General features: G+C 37.4%; 1 pseudogene; it reads left to right on the top strand.

Annotated features, from left to right (window-relative positions):
* The first annotated feature begins 722 nt into the window (after positions 1-722).
* On the top strand, positions 723-3,030 carry LOC102820732 (annotated as a pseudogene).
* Positions 3,031-6,191: the final 3,161 nt, after the last annotated feature.

The following is a 6,191-nucleotide window of genomic DNA, read 5'->3' as shown; positions in this document are numbered from 1 at the left end:
TTCTTTCTTGTCTTCTTAATGACTTTTTGCTTCTTCATGTATGATGTTCTTGATGGAAGAAGTTAATAGACCTCTTCAATTTCATCGTTACTGGCTTTAGTGATTAGTACATAATTTTGAATAGTATGTTGTTAACTGCTCTTCCTTTAGATGTATGGGTATTATCCTATCACAGACAACTTTATACTTCAAGATATACTTTGAGATTTTTCCTTGCCCCTGTAGCATCGTGATGGGATGCTGACTTTTGAAGACCCTGGAAACCCTAGTTTCAGGAGAGAGTGAGGGGTATATGGTACTCAAGGGCGAGAAAGGGAAAGGCAGTAACGAGCCGGTGGGCAAGCAGTTTCCAAGACTGGAGACCCGAGCTCCAGTGGCGCTGGGTGGGAAGCACGGGCGAACACACCTGGCACTTCTATTGGCATCTGTGGATTTTCCTGTCATAGGAAGCTGGGCCTCGCCACTGGCATCATCCCGGCAGCAGTGCCTGGTAACAACGAAGGATGAATGAGGAAAGGGTGATGTCTCTCGCTGCCCTCCAGGTCACTATCCCAACCGGTGAGTTGAAATGTAAAGGCCCTATAGCCACTCGGGCTCCCACATGGGTGGGACTGCTGGGTTTCCTTCGGGGAAACAAGAAGGAGCAAGATCCAAACTCCAGTGAGAGAGATCAGAGAGGTGGGAGATTGAGGCATCCATACATCAGTTTCTCCAGACAAGCAATGGGAAATCCAGAAAACCTAGAAGAGACATACGTAGCTGTCATTCATCCAAAGAATACAGTCAGTCTCAATTCTCGGAAATACAGAGCTAACTCATATGAAATTTTGTTGCATGAAGTTCCCATTGAAGGACAGGGAAAAAAAGAGAAAGAAAGTTTTGCTGGAAACCAAACTACAAGGCGAGAGTGAAATAACACAAGGCATATTGGAATATGTCGTAGAAACCACCAAACCAATTTCTCCTGAAAACCAGGGTATTAGAGGCAGAAGACCTTTTTCAAAGAGCCAAACTGACATTTGCAAGGATTAAACCTGAAAGACTGGGGCTCCATTTAAAATATTAGGAAAATGAGTGGTATGAACAAAAACATTTCTTCTGGATGGAGAAAAGATGGGCAGAGAAGCAGCGCTGTTAGTTGTCCCATCAGCTGTCAAAGATAATACTAAATATACATATACTCCAGGATGCCCAATTTTTCCTGCTTACAAGATATTATGTGAGTCTGTAGCAAATCTAGCACTCACTTTGCTACACTTACAGCAAGGATGTTAATAGCCTTGGATAAGTGGTTAAATGAACGTCATGTACAGTCTCGCTTTAGTCCAGCTTTATTTTGACCTCTTCTTGAGTGGATAAAAGCTAATGTCATAAACCCTGTATATGCTACTGAATCAGTTCAGACAGAAAATTCACTACATATAGGCTATAGTGCACAAAAAATAAAGAGTAAAATGTTAGCCCTAGAGAAAGCAGATACCTGTATCACAACCCTTTGGATCAGATCTTTAATATACAAATCGGGTAGATAAAGTGGTAATAAATCCATACTTTGGTCTAGGAGTTCCCGACTACTCAAAAATTACAATTCCCAAACAGGAAAACTGGCAGAGAAGCATGAGCTGTGTCACAGAAGACAAGGAGTGACAGTGGGTAGATGATTTTCCTCTCCATCAAAGTGCCTGAGAAGGAGATTCAGAATTACTAAGCCGTCTTCTCAATGAAAAACTTTCAGTCAACCAATTAGATAGTGACCATTATGCATGCTGATATGGAAAAGTTGATTTCATTATTCATGCTGATATGGAAAAGTTGAAGCCACTCACATATTGTTAGAGGAAGGAAAGTGCAATCCAAACCTCTTAAATGGACAGTTTAGTTCTCCTCTTCATTTCACTGCTGGAGGAGGACATGCTGAAATAGTACGGATTCTTCTAAATCATCCAGAAGTTCACAGACAAACAGCAGACCAACAAGGAAGATCCCCATTAAATATTTATGAAGAAAACAAACAAAATCACTGGGAAGAAACTGTAAAATTGTTAAAGGAAGCCATTAATAAACCATATGAAAAAGTTCAAATATACAGAATGGATTGGATCATACCGCTCTGTTAAATTGAAACATGGAAATTATACAACTGTACAACAGACTATGGAGGGATTGCATCTTTCTCAAGAAACACAACAATACTTCACTATTTGGATCTGTTCAGAAAACCTCAGTCTTCAGATCAAGCCTTATCATAAACCCTTGCAATATGTTCATGACTGGCCAGAAATACTTACTGAATTGACTAATTTGGATCCCCAAAGGGAAACACCACACTTTTTCCTAAGAAAAAGAACAGATGTGAGACTTCCTTTAGAAGTTGTAAAAAAGATGGAAGACCCACTAGCTATTCTTATTCTATTTGATGAAGCCAGATATAATTTATTGAAGGGTTTTATACAACTCCTGATGCTAAACTGATAACATTGGCAAGTCTACTGTTACAAATAGTTTATGGAAATTGTGAGAGTAAGAAACACAAGCAAGGTTTCCTAAATGAAGAAAATCTGAAATCTATTGTACCTATTACTAAATTGAAAAGTAAAGTACCTCACTGGACAGACTGGATACTTCATGAGTATAAGAATCTTAAGTTCAATTGAGGGTATTAGTAAAGAAATGCATCATCTTCAGCGCATGTTTTTACACAATTGCTGGGAAATTCCTACATATGGAGCAGCTTTTTTTACAGGGCAGATATTTACAAAAGCAAGCCTAGCAATCATAAAGTCATTCCTACGTATGTAGGAGTGAATATAAAAGGACTCCCATCTCCTCAACATGGAAACAAAGGCATTATACATCAGTCTTAAGTATGGTTGTTTTATGTGGCATATGGGAGACGCTAATACATGTTTTCAGATTCGTAGTATAGAAAATAACATGAGCTTTATAGTACACACAAAAGAGGTGGGACTCATGGTAAAACTGTTAACAAAACTAAATGGACAATTAATACCTACCAAAAGAAATGTATGAAAGGAAAGCAACTGATACTTAAGCCACTACATTTTCTGCCACAGATTTTTTTCATGAAAGATTTATTAATATATTGCCTTTATGGAGTCGTGAATAAGCTTTGGACTACTAATCACAAAATCAGTGGTTCAAACCCACCAGCTGCTTCTCGGAAACGCTACACAGGGTCACTGTGACTCAGAACCGACTTGATGACATTTAAAAGCAACTGTATATATGTATATTATTGCATTGTACAGAATCTGTACTTATGTTTGGTGTATAATATGCTAATTAGTTTTATATGCTATCCTTTTAAGCTATTCTAATTTTTGAGATAAACCTTCTGTTAAAGGAAAAAAGTGTAGATTGTTAATCTATATAATATTAGACACAATAATAAGCTTTTTGTTAGTAAATGGTAAATAATTTGGAGAGAGCTATGATGAAACTAAAATGTAACTTTTGGTGTAACTGTGTTTTCTTTAAAAATGTACTGAAAGTCAATATGATGTGAATAAAGAAAATGAATTTTCTACACTTAACAAAAAAATGTCACTTTGAAATGTTCTTTTAGATGCTGAATGCAGTCATTCTTCTTCAATGTGTCATTTCCAGCATATTAAATCATGTGATTATCAGATTCAAAACGGCCAATATCAGCATATTTCAGCACACTAATATCTGGGATATTAGTATTTATGAGTTTCATTTCATTTTTGACATCTTCCAATTTTTCTAGATTCATACTTTGTGCACTCCATGTTCTGATTATTAATGGGTGTTTGCAGCTGTTTCTCCTTACTTTGACTTGTACCCCATCAGTACATAAAGGTCCCAAAATCTTTATTCTCATCATTACGATCAACTCTACTTTGAGGAGGCAGCTCTTCCTCAGGTGAATTCTGAGTGCCTTCCAACCTGAGGGACTTAACTTCCTGCACTATTTCTGACAGTATTCTGGTGCTATTCATCAAGTTTCACTACCCATTATTCTTGGGGTATCTGACAGTGCTCCACTATTATTCATAAGGTGTTTGTTTTTGTCGTTGCTAAGTACCATGGAGTCAGTTCCAACTCATAGTGACCCTGCACAGGGTATCAGAGGCTGCAAATCTTTACAGGAACAGAAAGCCTCATCTTTCTCCCACAGAACACCTGGTAGTTTCGAACTGCCAACCGTGAGGTTAGCAACCCGATTCATAACCACTATGCTACCAGAGCAATAATCAGTAGTTTACATCTACTTCTTTCTACTCTTAGTCTTGAAGCTCAGCTGAAACCTGCCCCCAATCAGTGATCCTGCTTGTGTTTAAACTATCGATGGCATCACTGCCAGCATCATAGCAACATGCAAGTCACCAAAGTATGACAAACGGACAAATGAGTGGTAGTGAAGCAAGTATGGAGGATATTTAATTCCCAATTTGTAGAAAACTAAACAATATACAATTTTAACCACTTGATTAAAATCAACAATTACTTTTGACAGCAGTGTAACCAAAATCCAGGACTAAATATTTTTCTTAAGTTTATTCTAACATGACGCACAAGAGAAGCATATGAAGAACAGGTTGAAGGGAATCAATGAAGCTGGTTATCCAATCAGAATCTGTACATTCTTAATAAAAAGCCATATGTGAATTGATGTAAGGCTCCTCCCATTAGTATTGTGTGGCTGACTCATGTTCTTATTTGACACAAAATAATCAACCAAAAACTGAAAAAAACAACTTAGCTGTAAGTTGTTTTTTTCGCCTCTAACAGAACATTTATTTGAAATAATATACAAACTGTCATATACATGGACCTCACCAGATGGAATACACAGAAATCAAATTGACTACATCTGTAGAAAGAGATGGTAGAAAAGCTCCATATCATCAGCTAAAACAAGGCCAGGGGCAGACTGCGGAAACGACCATCAATTGCTCATATGCAAATTCAGACTGAAGATGAAGAAAATGAAAACAAATCAATGAGAGTCAAAGTATGACTTTGAATATATCCCACCTGAATTTAGAGATCATCTGAAGAAGAGATTTGATACATTAGACAGTAACATCCTAAAACCAGAAGTGTTGTGGGATGACATCAAGAACATCATATAGGAAGAAAGCAAAAAGTCATTAAGAGGACAAAAAAGAAGGAAAAGATCAAAACAGATGTCAGAAGAGACTCTGAAACATGCTCTCCAGTGTAGAGATGCTAAAGCAAATGGAAAAAAATGAGGAGGTACAAGAGCTGAACAGAACACTTCAAAGGACAGCTTAAGAAGATAAAGTCAAATATTATAATGTAATGTGCAAAGATCTGGAGTAGGAAAATGAAAAGGGAAGAACATGCTCAGGATTTCTCATGCTGAGGAAACTGAAGAAAAAAAAATCAAGCCTCGACATTCATTATTGAAGGATTCTATGAGCAAATTATTGAATTATGTGGAAAGCATCAAAAGAAGATGGAAGGAATACATAGAATCACTGTACCAAAAGGAAATGGTTGATTTCAAACATTTCAAGAAGTAGCATATGATCAAGAGTCAATGATACGTAAGTAAGAAGTCCAAAGTGCATTGAAGGAATTGGCAAAGAACAAGGCACCAGGAAATAGAAATATTTGGAATAAAATGAAGCAGCACTGGAGGCACTCACTTATCTATGCCAAGAAATTTGGAAGACAACTATTTGGCCAACTGATTAGAAGATTGACTCAATGGAATGTGGATATCTTCAGACAATATCTTTGATATCCCATGCGAGTAAAATTTTACTAAAGGTAATACAGAAACGGCTAGAAGCACACACTGACAGAGAACTTCCAGAGGTTCAACCGAATTCAGAAAAGGCCGTGGAAGAAGGGATATCATTGCTGATGTCCAATGGATCTTGTCTGAAAGCAGAGAATACCAGAGAGATGTTTACCTGTACTTAATTGACTATGCAAAGATTTTCCATTGTGTGGATCATGACAAGCTATGGACAACATTGTGAAATATGAGTATTCTGGAACACTTATTTGTGCTCATGAGGAACCTGTACATGGACCAAGAGGCAGTTGTTCAAACAGAACATGGGAACACTGAATAGTTTAAAATTAGGAAAGGTGTGTGACAGGGTTGTATTCTTTCACCAGACTTATTCAACCTGTATGCTAAGCAAATAATCTGAAAAGCTGTTTTCTAT

Source organism: Chrysochloris asiatica, unplaced genomic scaffold (assembly GCF_000296735.1).
Source record: "Chrysochloris asiatica unplaced genomic scaffold, ChrAsi1.0 scaffold00031, whole genome shotgun sequence".
Taxonomy (NCBI): Eukaryota; Metazoa; Chordata; class Mammalia; order Afrosoricida; family Chrysochloridae; genus Chrysochloris; species Chrysochloris asiatica.
Note: the sequence above shows the minus strand (reverse complement) of the source record. Positions and strands in the feature narration are given on the sequence as shown.